The sequence below is a fragment of the Megascapheus bottae genome, chromosome 13, assembly GCF_031878675.1.
Source record: "Megascapheus bottae isolate mThoBot1 chromosome 13, mThoBot2.hap1, whole genome shotgun sequence".
NCBI lineage: Eukaryota > Metazoa > Chordata > Mammalia > Rodentia > Geomyidae > Megascapheus > Megascapheus bottae.
The window spans coordinates 26,085,631-26,107,417 of record NC_143521.1 but is presented as its reverse complement, the minus strand read 5'-3'; the positions used below and the strand labels follow the sequence as shown (position 1 = coordinate 26,107,417).

Here is a 21,787-nt window from a genome sequence, read left to right as displayed (position 1 = left end):
AGCAAACAGTATAGATATAAAGAGTACATGTCATATAAGATAATATTAAAAAGAATAAGTACCTGAAAGTACATTTAAGGTACCTAACAGATTGAACTAAAGGGTAAATTCTGCAGTCTGGTCCTTGGATAACTAGTAATTTGAATAGTCTGTTCTCTTGATTGAGGGATGAATAGTGTTCATAACCCTTCACTGTACACTAACTGCAAACTGATGATTCATTGAACACCATCCTCCTGGTAGTTCTTCATCTACACTAAGGGGGAATGGTAAGGGCAAAATGGTTGGTGAAAGCATACCAGAACGGGGAGAATTTGAAGGGAGGGAGGGATAAAAGGAATCTCCCGAATAAGGTGGCTCCTTGTTCCACATATATTTTTGGCTTCTGTTCAGTTGACAGTAGAACGTTTATGTCTTCCTTTTTTAGTATTTTTAAAGACTTCCTTGGAGGACACTTCCTGTGCTTACTCTGTTTGTTCAGTCCCTCCAGTCTACTGCTCCTGTGATAATTCAATGTGGCAACTGAACCATATCTGAAATCCATAATAAAATAAAACCCATTAGTGAGGCATCAGTCGGCAATAAAAATAAATTCTGCAAAGCTTCTACTTTAATTAATAATGGAGTGTTGAAAATGAGAGATTAATGATGTCATAAAGTAGAAAAATTAAAATGCCTATGTGAAAGCTAATGGAATAATAATTCTGAAGATAAACCTGATCATACAGGAGTAACTTAGACTCTCCTGTCATGGTAAGGTGTTACTCTGAAAGTCATAAAGTTGCTGAAAGAGGAATATGCACCATCAGCTTTATTGCGTCTGTAGATTATTGTTTTATTTTAAAAGTTAATACCATGAAATACATAATGATGTCTTGTGATTCAATTTTTTGTTTCTATTTATAGCCAGATAAATTAATACATTTGTTTTCAAAGTTCTTCATTTATCGTTTCTGCTTACATCTCATGGCTCCAGCATATATTTCAAATATATTTCAAAGCTTATTTTGAGTCAGGAAAATGTAAAGTTTTAAATATTTCTTATTCCTCATCAGTTTTTCCAGATGAAGAAAATAATTAATAAATGAAGTCAGGACTGCCAATTCATGCCTCCAGCTTTCCTCCTTCCCTCCTCCCCCTCCCTCTTTCCCTCCCTCCCTCTTTCCTGCCTTCCTGCCTTCCTTCCTTCCTTCCTTCCTTCCTTCCTTCCTTCCTTCCTTCCTTCCTTCCTTCCTCCCTCCCTCCCTCCCTCCCTCCCTCCCTCCCTCCCTCCCTCCCTCTCTCTCTCTCTCTCTCTCTCTCTCTCTCTCTCTCTCTCTCTCTCTTTCTTTCTTTCTTTCTTTCTTTCTGTTACTGTCAACCTATTTGGAATTAAGCAAATTAATAGACAGCTTAATCTATTATATGACTGAATAATTTAGAATATCTGATATCTTAATTTAGTTTTTTCACTGCTATCCAAAGGAGATTGGAGTCAAATCTTTTCAATCTTTTCTTTTTTTCTCTCAGGACCTATTTATCAAGCTTCTGTATACTATGAGGCTGTTATTAACATCTTAGCTACTCATTGTCTTTGTCTGAAAAGTAGTAAGATAATCATTTCCTCTGCAATACTTCACATTGCTATTTACAAATATTCATTTACTGTACTAAAATCAACTCCCCTATTTCAACATCTTTCTTGATAAATAATACACAAAATAGTAGTGATTTTGCATAAGAATGCATTAAAACATTAGAAGGAAAGATGAAATCAATTTGTTGGTAATTCCTTTTAAATACTTTTTTTTAATGTTTTCACCAGTGAACTGGTGGTGGATTTTGTGGATAGTCTCCACTACTCTAATTTTCCACCATAAAATAATAAAAAAAAGATTTGATTGTCTCATAAATCATCTTTCCAAGAAGACGAACTGTTCTTGCAGAAGAATGGCAGATGGAACAGCTTTTACCAGTGGGGAGTTTTGGTCTTTGCTGCCAAGGATATTGAGGAAAGAAGGAATTATGCTAATTTATCTATTTTTTTTCTTTTGCAAGCATCTTTATGTATATAAGGAATTCACTCACTCTTGTCAGGATTTAAATTCTTATTTTTTTTAGCAGTTGGCATATATCACAAGTTGTGTGTTGAATGTATATGCCCTGCTTAACCTTTCTATATTACATCTAAATGCAACATACTGTTAAGGGGTTTTTCTGCTCATTGAATTTCAGAAAAAAATCACTATTAGGTCAAGGTCTGAGAAACATTCTAGATTGTCTTTCTTGTTGCTGGTTTTCTGAGATCATGTACAGAAACTGAGACCTCTCAGAAAATTAAAGACTTTGTTCTTCTTGTCTTAAAAATCAAGTAAATTGGTATCAGCAGTGTGGCCTATTGATAGAATGCTTGCCTAGCATGCACAAAGCCCTGGGTTCCATTTCTTGGTACAACATGCACAGAAAAAGCTAGAAGTGGTGTTGTGGCTGATGTGGTAGAGAGCTAGCTTTTTGAAAGCTGAAGGACAGTGCCTAGGTCCTGAGTTCAAGCCTTAAGACTGGCAAAAACAAAACAGAACAGAACAAAACAAAACAAAACAAATAAATGGAGATAGGCACAGTGAACTAATGCTCATAATGACTAACCACTTGAGGACTTTTCTTGTTAAATAAGCATAATTATATAGTAAGAGAGTAGTTAGGCTATTCCTAGCTAGACTACACTCAGAGTATTTAGTACAGGTACCTTTGCTATCTTTCCTGACTTCAAATAATGGGTGATTAAAAGCAGAATGAGTTTTCTCTGTATAAAAAACAACACTGATTTTTTTCTGTTTTGCCAAGGGCATAGGTTATTCCAGGGAGTAGTCAGGAGATTGATCCACTGGGACATAATTATTTCCTGCTCTTCAAAGAGAATATTTTATGAGTATTAGTAGTTTTCTCAGGCAATCACATGTGTATTCTGATTGGAAGATCAAATCCAAAAAGCTTTGAGCTTTCTTAGAATAAAGACAGTCTGTGAAAATGATAAGCATACTTATTACAATTCCTTCTTTCTACAAATGTCTTTTCTCATTTTTGCAAAATCATTTTTTCATTTCTTTATTTCTCATGTTCTTTCAGCATCTGATGTTTGTCTACTTCAGGGGAGAAATCCCAATGTTTGCAGACCTTATAACCTTGATTTCTGTACATGAATTTGGTGCATAATGAAGAAGATACTGTGGAATGGGTATGTTCCAGGCCACACTAATTTCAGATGAATACTAGATATGAGATGTATTGATTTAATTTGTTAGAGAATGATATGGAATATATAGATGTCAAATGTTAAAATTTATCACAAAGCAAAATGTTATGTTAAGAGGAAGAAAGTGTTTTTCTGACTTCCTCTTTATAGTTGATGAATTATGCTGATAAAGTTCAACCAAATTCCTCATATTTTAGTTAACTCATGTCATTACAGGCTATGTTGTGATGACAAATAAAGGCTTTAAAGATCAGTGTCTTATTTTATCCAGCCAATACTAGGTGATTTTCTTCTCCTCTCCAAACAGGGGTTTGTAGATCAATGTTGGTTTTCTTCTGGAATGAATAGCTTCTATGGTTGGTGTTATACTGACAAAAGAACTGATAAAAGAAGAACTGTATTTAGAGAGACAAGATCACCCCCTCCCCCAAAATATTGCAATTAAGAATTAAGCACTTAATTTCTACAGAAACTTGAGGAAGTGTGTTCATATATTGAGAATCGAGCAGCAATGTGCTCAGCTGTCCATGATTTTTCCACATTGTCAATGCTCCTATAAATTTTTGTAAAATGCATCAGCTGTTACATGTGCTTATAATTCCAACCATTGAGAGGCTGGGGCAGAAAGTTCCCAGGCTTGAGGACAGACTGGTTTACATACAGGGACTCTTTATCTTAAAAGCAATCCACATAATTCCATACCTTCACCCAAACAGGCTCATGCAAATCATATTCTTAAATGCCTTCTATATGCTGGTGTTCTTAAAACACAAAAGATTATTCATATTTTCAGAAGGCAAAATTGAATTTTCCAGATGTCTACTAACTGAATTCCTACTGATTCATAAATAATGTGGTATCAGACATACTTACTGTCAAAGATCAAAGGCCTTCAGCAATACAAGAAGACATTCCAAATTTCCCTGAATCTTTCTGTGAACCTAAATCTGTCTCCAAAGTTTGAAATGAAAGCACTGTTGCACCAGAATCTAGAAATAGACCCATTAAAATTCCTTTCCAGTTTGGACTTAGGTACTGATCTGCTTTTGGGATTTTTGTTTGTTTTATAGTTTTTTTTTTTAAGTTTTGTTGTTGTTTTGTTTTGTCTTTTGTTTTGTTTGTTTGTTTCTGGGGATTGATCCCAGGATGTTGAACCTGATACACAAGCAAACACTTTGCCAATGAGACACATCTAGCCTGCCTTTGAGTTTATTTTTGTGAAATGTTTGTAAGGTCTCTTGTCTAGTTTCCTCATTTCTTCCTCGTGAACATTCCATTTTCCCAGCACCATTTCTGAAAACATTCTCTCTCTCTGTCTCTGTCTGTCTGTCTGTCTGTCTGTCTGTCTGTCTGTCTGTCTGTCTGTCTGTCTCTCTCTCTCTCTCTCTCTCTCTCTCTCTCTCTCTCTCTCTCTCTCTCTCTCTCTCTCTGTCTCATGTGTGAATTGGCCTTCCACCTTTATCAATACAACACTCAATATCACAAGTGACTGATATGTTTACAGATGGTTAATTTATTTGATTCTCAATTGGAACTCTGTTTTGTGCTAAAACTGGGGCTTGAACTCAGGGTTAAGAGCAGGGCTCATGCTCTACTGCTTAAGCTAGAGTTTCACTTCTGATTTGCTTGTTAATTGGATATAAAAAAAAATCTCATGCATAAGATGTTTTTCCTAGGATTATAGGCCAGAACCACTGGCATCTAGCTGAATTGGATTGTCCTTTTACTTTTCATAGGGATATAATTTTTTCCTAAATACTGATAAAGTATCTCTATTAGTTTGTTTTCTATCTCTAAAGAGTTTTCCAAAGGACTTGCTTTGTTCTAGGTGATGACTAGAGGTGATTAGGAGCTACAGAAGCAGGAAAGTAGGCTGGCCTAGAATTTTGTGTTTAAGATACATAGATTTAATAGTACTTTTCATTTTGTTTGCAACTTATGGAACTCATGGGAATGAAATAGAGACCTGAGGCATAATATAGACCTATTTCAGGTTTTTCTTATATAGGGCTTTTACAACTGTTTCATAAAATTATTTAGAGTCTGTTTCATATAGTAAAGAGTCCTAGAAATCATACTAGTTCTTGGCAGTGAGTTAATTGCCAAATATCTTTCTAATTTTGTTTCTTCATCTCAAATTTTTTTGGTTCTTTAGTAACATTGCTATTCAAAAGTTCATACATAACATTTTTTATTCACTAGATTCTGGCCAAGACTGAGGGGCAGCTGATACAGAATAATAAACAAAACAAAACAAAGCAAAAAACAAGTCCTGCTCCCATGAAGCATTTGAGAGATTATTTTTAAGTGCTATCATTCCAAATATGTTTATAGTTAAAGTAGTCAAATTTATAGAATTACAAAGGAAGCTCAGGTAGATTCTACAAAAGATAAATTTTATAGTAAGACCTAAATGATAAGTGGGAAGAAAATTCTCTAACCTTGTGATATAATGCCCCTGGGATAATCTAGGAGCAGAACAAGAACAATAATAACCCTAAAACAAACATATTCAACCTATTTGGGGTGGGGGTGAGGTTGGCATTGAAAAGGTCGAGAGAGCTGACATTTAGTGTGGCAGGCTGGGTAGGGTAAAAACAGGCAGACTCTAAATTATATAGGTTCCTGAAATGTCAGGGCAAGGACTTGCATTTTCTTTACTTTTGGGGAAATCATGTAAAGTCTTAAAAAGTGAGATGACTTATCTGACTTGCATTATTTAAAGTGTATCCTTATGGCTGGACAGGCTGGATAATGAACATGGAGTGAGCTGGGGTAAGAGGAGTAGGCAACCCATCCTTACAATGTTATAGCGGTTTTCTAGGAAAGATAATTAGGTGCTGGGAGGACTGGAGCCATGAGCAGCACAAAGAACTGGGTGATTTTTACAGTTTTGTTACTTTATTCTCTCATTTTCATGAACTGAAGATTATTATTATTTTTTTTTAACTTGAGTACTTTTTTGGCCATCAAATTAAGAGGCTCTAAATATGTATCTAAATTATGGTATATTTTAAAATATATTACAAAGTATAAGTCAGTAAAGGAAATATAGATAAATCTATTTAAATTTAAACTTAGCTAGATTTATAGATATTCATCTAGATAGATTTATAGATATCTAGATAGATGATATCATATTTCTAGGAACTGTGGATATAATTATATAAAGTATTATGCTTCTTCTAATATTGTTGGGGGTATTTATACATGATCTAGGAAAATATAGCATATAGATGTATAGCTTGCAGAAATAAAAGCACCATTGATTTAATTTCTTTGAGTAACTTTTTTTTATTATAAAGGTGATGTGCAATGAGTTTGCAGTTTAATAAGATAGAGTGTATTTCTTTGCTCTCTACCAGTTCCCCCACCCACCCACAAGTTGTATATTTAATTTTCAGCATAATGTCTAGTGAGTACCAATGCTGCATTTGTTCAACCTTTGTCCCTCCCTATCTGTGCCCCCTCCACCTTCCCAAAGACAGATAAATTAATAAACATGATAAGGAGAAATAATATCTTACATATGTAACATGTAACCTCTCAGTATATCAACTTGATAATCAAGTTAAATTTAAAAAATAATTAGGAAAAAACAGACCACCAAACAAAATAGAAGTAAATACAATACTTCATTTCCATTCCTTGGAGTTCATTTCAATAAATATTATGCACATAGGCATTGTGCCTTTGTGTTCTTCTCCTAACAGTATCTTCCTTGGTCTCACTATGTTTGTACAATATAATTTTTCATGTCCTCATATATTTTAAACTCTAACATCTTCATATGAGAGAATGATTTTAATTTTTAAATTCTCCTGTAGTTTAGAAAAATTTGGTTACTGTGATTATTCTTTTATTATTTGTAAGGGTGGACTGCATATTTTTTTACCATTAATTCATTTCGTAGAGCTAATTCTGGACAATGACATATATAGATGATTAGTATCATTGCTATTTATACCACTAAAGAAGCAGCAGTTATGAAAAAAAAAAAAAAAGATAAAGTAGCCAGGCTTGGTGGCTCACGCCTGTAATCTTAGATACTCAGGAGGCTGAGATCTTAGGATCAAGGTTCAAAGCCAGCCCAGGCAAAGACCCTGAGACACTTATCTCCAATTGCCCACTAGAAAATCGGAAGTGGTGTTGAGACTCAAAGGGGTAGGGCAGTAGATTTGAGTTGAAGATCTCAGGGACAACGCGCAGGTCCAGAGTCCAAGTCCCATGACTGACCAACAACAATAACAACAAAGTAAGATAAAGTATATTTCTTTCTTTCATTCTTTCTTCTTTGGTTGTTTGGTCATGTGTTTTCAACTCTGGGCCTGCGCACTGTCCTTGGCCTCTTCGGCTCAAGACTTTCCGTCTACCACATTGAGCCACAGTGCCATTTTTGGTTGTCTGGTAGTTAGTTGGAAATAAGAGTCTCTCAGACTTCTGTGCCCAGGCTGACTTTGAACTGTAATTCTCAGATCTCAGCCTTCTGAGTAGCTATGATTGCAGACTTGAGCCACTAGCATCCAGCTAAAATATATTTCTTTTGCGAAACTATATACCAATATACTAATAGATTATAAAATGTTAGATCTAAAGATTAATAGGGTCATTATTTACCCTTTCACTATGTATTCAGTGTTGTAAGACTATATTCATTATGTATTGCTAAGGTCCTGTGGGGATTAAAGGAGTGCTAAATGAATTTGCCTGTATCAAGAGCTTTTAAATTGTTTATTTTCTTCTTCCATGTTATATATTAGTTGGTTTCTCTTTGTCTACTGAGTGTAATGCAGTTTGGAAGGGCACAATAAGAATGAATTATGAGTCTATAGGCCATTTTTGTTTCTTCTTCAGAGAAGACTCTCTTTAAGTCTTTGGCCCATTTTTTAATGGGATGGTTGTTACTTTGGAGATTAGTTTTGGAGTGATTCAATTTTTTGAGCTGTTGCTGTATTTTAGATGTGAGGCCTTTGTCCGTTGTTAGGTTGGTGAAGATCTTCTCCCACTCTGTAGGCTTCCTAATTAATTTACTGGCTATGTCCTTTGCCATACAAAAGCTCTGCAGTTTAATGCAGTCCCACTTATCCAGCCATTCTCTTATTTGCTGTCATAATCAGTAGAAACCTTGGGCTCGACTAGCAGAGATTTGCAATAGAGCAAAACCTTGATACATAAGCCCATATAGTATGAAGCTAATTGAAAAGACCTCCAGGATATTGAAACAAAAGCCATATAATGAATGATTGTTGTCCTTAATGTACTATGTTATCTCTCATCTCTTTTGCTGTCCCTTAGTTATCTCATATTGTTACAGTATCTCACTTTGTTATCTGATATACTGGATTTATTTGTATTTGGTTATTTGAAAGTGGATAGGGAAGGGGGGAAAACCAAGGGGGGGGAAGGGAGGGTAATGGGGACCAAGACATGTGAAAGGGTATCAATATATGTGAATTAATGCACCATCTATCTGGCAAATATAATGTAACCCTTTTATTAATTACAATAAAAAATATATATAAAGAATGAATTATGAGATGTAAATTCATATTAGTTATGGGATAAGTAGCTTAGGCCCCATCATATTTTTTGATTGTATAACAAAAAACAAAGTTTGAAGATTATATCTTTTTCCCTATATGGAGAATCGGGATCTGTGTCAGTCTTGTAATCTGTCATGCTAACACTTTTAATGGTAAAATATTTTCTTAAAAGTCATTTTAATCTTCTCCAGTGTGATATAAAACTTGAAGACCAGTTGTTTTCATTCATTGTGAAAAACATATTATTGTTAATAAATTGTTTTATACTTAATATTTCAACAACTTAGAAAAAGATAAAAACCAAAGGTGTGAATTTCAGCTCTAATGTTGCTAATAAGCCAAACTTTTACTTTATCAAAATTCTGGAGACCTCATAATACTAAACTATTAAAAAAAAACTAAATTATTCTGCCCTGCTTTTTTCTGATGAATTTCATGGCCAGAGGAAGTAATGCCTGGGAACGATGGGGTATAGTGAGCTAGTATGATAGTTATAGAATTTGAGACATCATCCTTTTCAGAAAAACTCACTGAAACTATGGCTGCTCATGGCTCTTGCTGTGGAGTTATGCTAATCTGCAGCATGACAGAGGCAATGTAAATGGAGTCTAAGGTGAAATATCATGTGTTTTTGACCAGGATGAAGACTCTGTATTGCTTTAGTGTATTTCCACTGTTTTTGAGGGCAACATGTTCACCTCTGTAAGACACTACTATGAATATAACTCCAATTTCTTGCTGACTGCATGCTTGACCAATAAATTCAGATTCCATGTATCACACTGAACTGATGTTTGACTAGACCTAAAAGAAAGATAACAGTAAGCTACTGGCTGTTTGCTATATAAATTACTTAATTAACTGTATTCATTAGTAAAATAGTTGATCCCTTGCAAGAAAATCTTATGAATGTCTAGCTTTCTCTTCAATTTTAGCTATAAAAGTTTCAATGTATGTTTGTTCTTTGAAACTTGTAAACTCTTTGCTCTGAGTGGTGTGTCCCCCATACTTCTTTTGTTCATAGATTTGTATATTTGAATCCTAAATTCCATTGTGATAGTGTTTGAACATATGTCAGCAAGAGGATGATGAAGGTTACATGAAGTCATAAGGATAAATCTCTAATCTGATGAGACTTCTAGTGAGATGTTGAAACACCAGAGTGCTCATTCTTCCCCTATGGACAAGGGGTGAAGTCCCATTTATCAAATGAGTTGATACCTCGCACCTGGTGTGATTTAACTTAGACTATCCATAGTCCACAAGTATCAAACAATTTTTTTTTTGGTTTAAGTCACCCAGTCTATGGAAAGCTAAGCTAACTAGTATCCTAATATACCTAAGGATACTTGAAGTAATCGGAACTTTACTGTCTTAGTTTTCTGTTGCTACTTACTTTGGCTAGTGAACTCTAGAGAAAAAAAGTTAATTGGATAGTAAAAGATATAACAAAGACAAGAGTAAGATTTATTGCAAATAAATGTTTATATGGTTGTAGAGGCTGACAAGTACAGAAACTGGATAGCAAGCTAAGACTAGATTCAGATAAGAGGATATTTTAGCCTTGAGTTCTAGGGCTTGAAATGTAGGCAAGATTTCTGTTGCATCTTGGAAGCAGAACATTTTCTTCTTTGGGTAACATCCATCTCTGTTCTTAAAGCCAATGGATTGGATGAAACATATCCATGACATAAAAGGAAATTCTCTTCCTTGCCTCTAGCTGCCTGTAAATATTATGTGTATAATATAATCTTTATGGCAAGATTTGACCTGCTGTTCAACAAACAAGATTGGCTACAAATAATGACTAGATAAAGATTGGATACAAATAATGACTTGACAAAAAAGACATTACCTTGCTATTTTAATGGTTAATCCCAGGAATGGCTCTTACTTACCTAAAATCGAAGTGCCAGACAAAACCGATTTTCTGTTTGAGTTCTAGGAGAGTATCTGCATCCTTGCCTTCTTCAGCTTCTAGTGGTTGCTTGTATTCTTTGGTATTAGTCGTCATTGCTTTACTTGAAAACCCAGATCCTTCTCATATTGCCTTTTCACTAGTCCTGTCTCCTTATTGCATTTATACATCTATGGCCCTTACATTGGACCCATACAGGTTGTTGTGAATGATTATCAGATTACTGTTCTTAATCCTACTTGGAAACTTAATTTTTCTTTCCATGATATGAGTCCTTGATAGCAGGACGTATAGGAGTTTACAGTGATCCATTTTTGCCCTCTGTACTCACTGATTGTCATAGACAATTAGTGTATGGTCAATATTGACACCCAATCTTGGAATCAAGTACCTGATTTGGCAGTTTCATTTCCTTTCTTGTTACCTGTGCTCATCTTAAATGTGACTTAACTTCATTTTGACCTTGTTTTTTTATTTCTTTTAAGTTGGACAAATATGTGAGGAAATACTTGTGAAGCACTTAGGAACCTTAAAAGCACATATTCATAACTTTCAGTCTCAGATGTTTAGAAAATTAAAGGTAGTGCAGGAATGTAGTGGGAAGGAGGCTGCTATGATAGTCACCAGTTTTGTTCTGTAGCTTTTCTATAAGTCTTGAGCCACCTAGGTCTAAGTCTAAGATACTTTTCAATCTGGAGACACAGTGATGATTTCAATATGTAGATATGTACCAATGAAACTCATGAAGTTGTAAATTTTGGAAAGATTCCTGGAAACAGAAAGAAATACAGCATCATCAGAAAGGCCAAAGAGAACATTACGTATTTGAATATACATTTGATTTGTCTTCACTTCCTCTTGATTTGAAGGAAATGACAGGATTTAAAAGAAGATAAAGTAAAATTGGTTTTGATTATTCCTATATATATGTGTGTGTGTATGTAATTATATCTGAACAAACTTCACATTAGAAAATCAAAATCAAAGCAAATTAGATTTCAAGATTGATTTTAGGCATTGATTTATTGTCACAATTCACCAGGATCAGAAACACAACAGTAACGAACACCAGACCATGGAACTGAGATTTGATGTATCAGGACCCCCCAGGTCTACTTTATAAGGTATTTATTGAGTGAGGTCAGAAAGTGAGGTCACAGTTTTCCTAAAGTCACAAGTACTATCATGTGGTATATTCTGACTTGAGTGATAAATAACCTCTTTATCTTAAGAAGCAAGTGTAAGTGGTAAATGACTTAACAGTTAACAATCATCAGAAAGTTTGGTATGGAATGAGCCTACATTTAGGAGGTAAGTCTGCATTCCCATCAAGCCGGGAATGATTGACCATTTTGGGAAACTCTCAACATTCTGAGAGTTCATGTTGAAAGGAGGCATTCCCTCCTCACAGTCCTTTTGGGTCTCACAGCATGGCTTTTGGGAGCTCTCAAAATTTATGTTTGTGATTCTTATGGTTAGAAATAGACACATCTGCCTAGGATTGTACTTATGATCTGGCAACTAATCAAGAAAAGGTGAAAGTAGCAGAGATAAGATTTTTAATCACAAAGTATGAAAATATTTGCAGAACATTTTGTTGTCGGTATCACATTTAGTTTAATTTCTACATAATGCCATAGTGATTGAAAAGAATGTGTGACATACCATGTCATATTCTCATAGGTATATATATATATCATTTAATGTTAAATCAGATTGAATATATCTACTTCCTCAATATCATTACTTCATGGCAAGAACATTCAAAATCCTTCCAGCTTTTTGAAACACATGGCATAAGCATCCTTTAGAGTCACCAGTATATACTACACCCCAGCATAACATCTTACCACTATTAATGATATCTGAGTATTCACTGGTCAATCTTCCTGCCCGCTCCTCCCCTCCTCAGTCTCTTAAAACCACTATAATTTGTGTGAGATCGATTTTATTAGGTTTTATATAGAAATGAATTTGATGGTTAGTCTTGGTTGTCAACTTGATTAGAAAATTGTAAAGCACACCTCTTGGTATGTCTTCTGAGGGGTTTGCAGGAAGAATTAGATAATAAGAGCTCTGATCTAATCAACATTGAATTCACTGATGAATAATTTGTATAGACTATTGGGGAGTGGTGAAATGTGGAAGATGTAACCTAATTGTAGGAAATCCGTCAGTGGAGTTGTATATATTGGCCCTTCCACTTTCTTTTGCTATTTTTGCTTTCTGCTTGCCCTGAAATGAGGCAATTTTTCTCTACCACATCCTTCCAACATGACATTCTGCTTTATCACATGCTAAGAAATATGGAACTAGCTGGCCATGGATGGATTTCTGTGAAACCTGGAGCCTGAGTAAATTCTTCATCTGTCTCTCAGTTTTGTTACAGTGACAGAAAGTCTTGACTAACTTACTGAGACTGAGTAAAACTTGTTCTTTCTGTGTCTGACTTACTGATTATAACCTAAGAATCTTCAGTTTCATTCAGGTTGTCTCAAATGACAAGATTCATCCTTTCTATGACTACATTTTACAGAATTTTTCTTTTAGAGTGAAGATTTTTAAGAAAAATATATAACAGATTTTGGATTTTTGTTTCTTGGTCCTCACTATTCCATTACTTACAGCCTGAATAAGGAGGAGGTAAAATTTAACAATCACTTATGCAGTATAGCCTATAAAAGTAAGTTTCATGTTTTTAAGTGCCTCTAATATAGTCTTTATTATAATGGTTACAATGAAGTTCTGGCAAAATTGTGTGGAATTTACCTTTATATATTGCTTTACTGTATCTGATATTTATATATAATTATAATTATACATTATAATATCATTTAATTAGAGTGTGTGTGTGTATGTGTGTGTGTACATGCTTCTTTACTATGTTGGGCAGGGTACCCCTGGCTTCCTTAACTAGTAAAAAAATGGAATCCACATTAGCTCTTTCTTACATGTGGAATTTAAGTTGGAATCTTCATAATCATCACAATATTTTTAGTGCATTTACTTACATTTGCTTATTAGTTCAGTTTAGTCTGGGGAAAATTTTTATGGTTTATTTTTGGTCTGAAATATTATGTATTAAATTATCTTCCAATGAGCGTTTTTAAATAATCTGTTAGATTCAGGTGTTAAATTAGTACTTTCTTTCTTCCAGGAAATAAATACAGACAAATATTTGTTATTTAAATGTTGCTTAAGGCAAGAAAAGGCAATTTTGATCATTTTCCATTAATTTTTCAATAGAAATATTTTTCAATATAAAAAGTATTTATTGCCATGAAAAATAATTTGTAAAACGATGTTTTTAATATTGTTTTTAGTAAACGTTATTTGCACTCAATGAAAGGCCATACAAAGTACCTTATTTTAAATAATATAATGAGCACATGGTAATACATTTTGCAGTAGAAATACATTTCAATGAAAATATTTAACAAACATATTTGTGAGAGTATATCTATTAATAAGTATAGAAGCTGGAGTTAAAATGCTGAAATTTTGGTTTCCAGATGAAATACCTAGTGATAGAGAATAAAAAACATGTTTGTATTATGAATTTAAGAATGGTGGGTTAGTGCTTAGTTCAGAAAAATAGATTTGTGTTGGAAATCCTAATTTTATTTCAACTTTGGGAGAGTTATAGTTCAGTTTCTTTGGGGTAAAATTTCAACACAGTATGGATTTAGATTGAGCTGTGCTACTCTTATTGACATTAATGGGAATCTTTCAGCTAAATCTCTCCATGCTGTGCTGAAAATGTACCCCCTGATGTTTTTCAGCTACCATAGATGCTAAAATAGAGTTGTTATGGTGCGTAGTACAAATGCATATTTAGGTAGTTTAAAAATATTTATTGGATATAGGGTTATATGAATTGTTACACAGAACTCAAACTTATACTATAATTTTTAATGTAGAGCATAATGGTGTTCATTGTATGAAAGTATATGTTTTATTTCAAACAAGTCAGGAACATGATGCTTCAATCTGAGTTCCTTTTCTTCTATACTATGATATTTTTTAAGGTGACACCAAGACAGAGTGGGAGCACTGAAAGGACACATGTGAAAAAGAATATTAGCATTTCTCTTGCTTTCTCATGGTCTTTATTTTTAGTGTATACAGCAGTGGCAGCTTCATATATCTTTTATCCGGCATAGGCCACACATAGTATTACTGTGTTTTGTCCCCTATGTTGTTCACTGATATACACACCTATTGCCTATAATATGTGTTCCTGCAGTGTTTGCCTTTTCCACTTTAGTCTTAGTGTGTATTTTATCATTAAAATGTCTTACCATTGCCTGTTTTTAAAATGCTTGATTTAGAGAAATTAAACATCCTTCAAGTCTACTTTAGCAGATATCCTATGTTATTTTCAGGTTGTATACATTATAACTTTACAATGAACAAAATACTTCATATTTTAGGTTCTACATCAAAATACAATAAAAGCATTTGTTCATCCATGTTTTCTGCCACACTGTTCACAATCGCCAAATTATGAAAAGAGCCCAGATGTCCTATTGTGGATCAGATATCTGCCTCTGTCTTTCTAACACATATTGTGTGTCTGTGTATATCCCATTGTTCATGTAACATATTATCTATACATGCATAATATATGCATATAACATGCAGTGAAAACTTATTCATGTGTCAGAAAGATTAATAGTATGTCAATGGCATGGAAATGGATAAATATGAAAATATATTAAGTAAATCAGAAAGATAAATTATATACATTTTCACTGATATCTAGAGATCAAATCTGTATTATACACATACAGTTAAACTTATAGTGTCTGCCTTATGAGTCCACATATAAACAAATTGAACTATGGCAAATGTAAGGAAGGATTCTAATGGAACTTATCAGTTTAACAAATGAAAGCCAGCAAATTGAAATACGTTGTGTCATAATAGGTGTGGGGCTCAATAGAAAATTATAGGTGGGGCAAGGGGGAGGATGATAAAATAAAACCCAAATAGCTTGTCAAATAAATATAGCCCAAATAAATGACCAAATAACTGCACCTCAAATAAATTGCTAATGAGAGGAAGGAATAAAGTATAATGACAGTGTAAGATGGAGCAGGAGTTAGAGATGGTTGTTTGGTTTGTTTTCTTATTGCAAAATTTGTCAACATTTATCATTTGAAATAATTTTCTTGAAATAATTTTCAATATGTGCTCTAAACTGAATTGTTCTGAAGATGAAGGGAGGCTTTAATACTGACAAGATAGCAGGCAAACACAGAGACTGTACCTGCTAATCTAAAGACATATGTATCTGCCTCATTGAGAGGATAAGAAAACTAAGTTTAGGAAGTTATTGTTCACCCATTGAGTGAATAGTCTGGAGTAGTACAGAAGATGTTACAGTTCAAGAATATGCAGAGAGTATCTGTTGCCAAAATAATTAGACCCAGCAATCTTTTTCTAATGAAAGTATCCTTGTAACATGTTCATATGCACTGGCAAATTTTGGAGAAATTTCAATAATTTCATTATATATTCCAATAATTTCATTATACATTAATATCATTCTCATATTGAAAGGAAAATATAGAAATGACACAGATTTCAATAATTCTACTAGGTATGAATCAAACACATTAGGGAATATGAAAACAAACCTAATTACCCATCACAAGGAAAAATTGCCAGAAATAAAGGTTTTAAAAATTATTTATTTGTTTCGTTTAGTGTTTATTCATCCAAGATGTATGCAGCAACATCACTTAAGACCTAACTGAAACTTTATTTGATTATTCTACACTATTTTATTTCTACACTAAATATAATATTTATAATTTATATAAATAAATGTCAGAGACATTAGGTAATATGATTGCCCTCTTTTTGTAGTAAGAAGGTCTCATTTGGTTCACATTTTTAAATCAATGAATTTTCTTGGACTTGCTTTTTATACTGTTTTCCATCATCTGCAAAGATGAAAATTGATCTCTAATCCATAGTTTATGATGATTTGACCTGCTCTGTGACTACAATTCTTTGTGATAGGTTTAACTTCTCTCTTTGTTAAGATTGGCCTTGTTGAAAGGCCACTGTGAAATTTGGATATTCAGCCTGTTTTCATCTAAAGGGTTTAAGTGATTAGAGGGAGCATTGATGCTTATTGAGTCTCATTCCCTCTTCTTTCCACACATCTAGAAAAAAAATACACATATATAGATATCATATGGTGCCTAGGACTCCTAGGCATGGTGGAAACTTTCTAGGTAAGAACCTAGAATAAAAAAAAAATCGAAAAGATTGAATAAAGGAAACTGCTTCGAACCAAGAAGCTTTTGATTGGCAAAGGAGATAGATACGGTGATAAATAGAAAGCTCACAAGAATGGGAGAAGACCTTCACTAGGTGTGTGTCACACAAGGGCTTTATATCTAAAATATATGTAGAGCTCAAAAAATTAGATTGCCCCAAGCAAATTTAGAAAGATCAATTAGTAAACCACTTTTATTTAAAGATCAATTAGACCCAGTTTGTAAATGAACTAAAGAATTAATAAGAGACTTCTCAGAAGAAGTAAGAATGGACAATAGACAATAGAAGAGATACTCAACATTTCTAACCATAAAAGAAGTACAAATCAAAACAACGTTGAGATTCCACCTCAGACAATTTAGAATGGCTTTAGCAAGAAAACAAATAATAACAGATGATGGTGGGGATGTGCTAAAACGGGAGCAGTACCATTGTTGGGAACGTAAACATGTTCAACCACTCTGGACATTTCTTATTATTTACATTATTAGAGTTTTATCAGCTCTAAGGTATTTTCTCATCCTGGTATCACACTTTACATATTGTGAGTGTACTATAGAGGTAGTAATTAGTTTAGTCAGTTCTCAAGTATTATGAAATATTGAGTTTGAAGTATATACGGTTTTAATAAAAAATTGGCTATAAGCAATTGCAGTTCAATTTCTTGCTAAAGAAAAATTCTTGTTAAATAAGCTATTATGGAACCAAATTGGTATATTTTATCACCAGAATCTAGTCATAGTTCCAGTCTTGAATGTCTACAATTTAAAAAATCTTCTGTTTCTTGATCTAGGCAAGAGGGACCCAAGTTTTGAAACTTTCTTCTGGTCTTTCAATGAAATAAGTGGGTATGTTCACTGTACTCTAGGAGAGGATTCATGGCTTAATAAAGTGAATTCGCTAAAATGTTCTTCAAGTTTTAAAATCGAAAGATTTAAATGATCTGAAGAGAAACCAGAGAAACCAGAATATTCTACTTTCAAGATTTTATTCCAAAATATTTAAAATCATCTGAAAAATATAATCTGATATACTTTGTAAGTAAAGTAGTGACAAAAATAAATACCCATAGGAGAGAGAGAGAGAGAGAGAGAGAGAGAGAGAGAGAGAGAGAGAGAGAGAGAGAGAGAGAGAGATCGATTTATACCTTTTTGGTTGTGAAATAAATGTGTGGACATACATGTGGTGATGAGAAACATCCACCTACTCCATAGCTCCATTTGGAAAATAGCATATTCTTCTTTGGTAATTAACATTAACTACAAATATGGTAGAAACTAAATTTCAATGGAAATGAAGCTGTCACTTCTAGCTTTGCAGATTCTGGCTGGAGAAAGCATGTTTATATATTTGATCAAGGTGAAAGAGTTTACTCTCTCTGAAAGGTGACTATGGGGTTACTGGCATGGTGAAGGAATATGTATTCTTTTAATGAGTGAACTTCTCACCCTTGTGATAAATAACACACTTCATCGAAAAGCAAATGATGAAATTTATTTCCTGTGATTCAAGGAAGTTAGGCAAGGTGAATATGGCCAATTTAACCTGAAAAGCTGCCTCTTTACTAATGTGCCACAGATAAAAATGGTCTCAGTTTTAAGCATAACAAAATGCTTACTAAAATTAAAATTAATTTTAGTCTTACATCATAAAATAAATGAAAAGAAATACATACATAATTATAAATTAATTCTACTAAATATAATAGTAGAGTAGTTTCTGTGACATTTATTTCCATTATAAACTAGTATAGTAAGTAATACTTTGCTCCAGTGTCCTTCAGCCTCAGGAAATATGGGTTGAACTCTAAATTTTGAATGCAGATAAAGTAATGGGATTATGCTTGTTCTGAATTCTAGAATCTTAGGATACCGATAACCCATCGACAGTTAAATGGTATGATAGACTAGGATTCTGCTAAATCAAAAGCTATCATAATTGTATTGACAAGGTTCACGTATATTATGGTAACTTTTCTCTTTATATGTTATTGTATTCTTTCTTAAAAGTTTTACTTTATTGAGCTTAGTGTCAAATACTTTAAAAATGTAATTAGATTTGCAGAGATGATTTTAAAGAAATCTATTTCTCTAGCTAAGGATTTGAGAAGGCATGTTTTAGGGCAATGTGTATGAAGAGGATCTATCCTGGGAATTTGTCATAAATTGCTTTCTACCTTAAGATATAAACAAGAGGCAACTCTGAGAAAAATAATATGCAGGATAAAGATAGATATCACTTCGGTACAGCAAAACTTACAGTGGTATAGTTGGAATAAAATGAGAATTTAAATTTTTTTTTTACTTTAGTTTTAAATTAGAAATACAAAGAGCCAGGGACCTCATGATCAAAGAAATGTTGGAAGAAGCCACCTTTCTTTCCTGATGTCAGTTGTGACCCATTTCCACAGATCTAGGAATGTGCCTTCAACTGAGGTTTGAAGATATATTTTAAGATGCAAGGAGGAATACCTGCAGATTTGTCTCCATTTGGATTTCACTCTACCTCAACTTTTTTTAAAATTTGCTTACAAACAGCATGAAACAAACATGAAAATGACATACAATGTATATTTTTTAAAAGGCTCTTCTACAGAATATTATGTATGTAACTTTTACAAATTTAATTCTGTTGCATACGTTATACAGCTTTGAATGGAACTTTTGTAGGTTTCAAATTGGATTTAGGAAGATATTTTTTTCCCCAATCAATTAAATAGTGATAAATATAGCCCTAAATGGTACTACAACATTGAATTAATTTAAATTTTCACAAGTTCATTTATAAGATGGAATGTTTTCTTCCTCATTTTATAAAAAATGACATAATCCATATAAGTTGAATTAGTACTTTTTACTTAAAAACTCTAACAAAATAATGAGTTAGAAAAATGGAGAATGACTTCTATTTGGAAGAGCTTACTTCACTATTTGAAACCAGTTTATTAGAAACAGAACTATTCAATAAAATGTACAAAGGCTATTTTTCTATTTTTATGTTTGAAGCAAAGGCATTTCAACAAGGCTCTTATCTTTCCTAAACAAACCTTATTGTCTCCATGGAGCATTCAAAGCTGGGTTTGTGACATGGGATTATCTCACTTAGAAAATTGATATGCAGAAAAGAAGGATTTAATGCATAGATTCCTTTACGTTCTGTTTTACTTTTATGATTATTCAGTTTTTAAGAGAATGATCATTGCTGTTTAAGATTCTGCCGTAATGAGGGAACTCAGCATGCCTCATGAACAATGGTTCTGATTCATCCTTTCTCTTTAATGTGCTACTGGAGTCAGGAAGGCATGAGTGTTGTGCACTGCTATTCAGGTCAAATTCTCTTTCAGGAATGATGTTCCTGTGCCATGGTTTATTCATCTATTAAAATCCTGAAATGTCAAAAACTTCATTTTTTTTAAAAAAAAGAGAATGTCAGTTCTTTTCGTTTCACTTAGAACAATTTAGCCAGCATGCACGCACACACATACACACACACACACACACACACACACACACACACACACACACAGAAAGGGAAGCAATTTGGCAGCTGTAGCCATCAGAGCGATTGACTGACAGTGTGAAGAATAGGAGTGAATGTTCAAATACCTAACAGGGTTCCGATAGTTTGTATGATTCAGGACAAGGCATTTGGCAAAGTGAAAAGAGTGTCTAGTCTGTTGCCCAAGGATATCATTTAGATATTATATAAAAGTTATTGCTTCCAGTGATATATACATATATATGTGCTCATATATATGTATATATGTATATATGACAGCTTTGATTTTGTATATATGTGAACTCTATATGCATACATAGTTATATGTAATACATGTATAACATTTTGAATCAAGAATAAAGATCATCCATATTAATAATAAAAAGCACATACAATGTCATCCTTCTGTACTTGGTTTGTCATAAGTACAGTTCAAAATACTGGAATTGGACGGGAGGGGGGGTGAAGGGGAGGGTAATGGGGACCAAGACATGTGAAAGGGTATCAATATATGTGAATTAATGCACCTTCTATCTGGCAAATATCATGTAACCTTTTTATTAATTACAATAAAAAAAGGAAAAACAAAAACAAAATACTGGAATTGATTTCAAATGCTGGAATAATCCTCCACTCAGTGAGAGTGCAGAAGCCATGCATGTCCTTTTTTTTAGGCTGGCCAACAAATCCCAGTTTCCCCTGAAATAACTCTGAAAAACTCTTCATTTGTGGGGGAATGAGAGGAAGAGGCTGTTTGCCTTTTTGAGTCAAACGTGAGTTGGACTGGCAGAATAATTTGTTGTTACCCACACTCCATATGGATTGAGCGTGTCCACCCAGAGTCCATGCTGTTTCAGAAGGTCTGTTAAGCTGAGCCTCTGCTTCCTTTTATGATTTCTATTCTCTAAGGAGGACTGGACTGTCTGTGGAAGGCCAGCTATTTAGTTTCCCTCTCTAATCAATAGAGTATAAAGCATAAAGTGTACAGATTATTTTGGTGTTTTATTTTCCTCAGTGTGTAAGGGGTAGAAGGAGTGAGAGTAAAATCAGGATCATTGTGTCTTTCAGTTTAGTGATTTGTTTGGTGTCCTGTCAACCTGCCAGCCCTCCCTGTGGGATGGCTGTCCTTTGTGTAATAATAATCTGCCAATAATGGTGGCTGATTTCACTGTACCCATTCTACTGGAGAACTCCAGGACTTCAAGGTTTTGAATGCAAAGCTTCATGATACCAGGGTATAAACAATGTGCCCAGAAACAAAGACATCCTTTGTATTCCTTAATATTTCCATAATTCATTTTT

General features: G+C 33.8%; 1 protein-coding gene and 1 pseudogene across 15 annotated transcripts in view; one reads left to right on the top strand and one right to left on the bottom strand.

Annotated features, from left to right (window-relative positions):
* The window catches only part of LOC150055706 (muskelin-like), a 57,367-nt pseudogene extending 46,578 nt beyond the window's left edge, over positions 1 to 10,789 (bottom strand).
* Adgrl3 (adhesion G protein-coupled receptor L3) overlaps positions 1 to 21,787 on the top strand; it is a 685,889-nt gene that overhangs the window by 104,269 nt on the left and 559,833 nt on the right. The window lies entirely within an intron of this gene.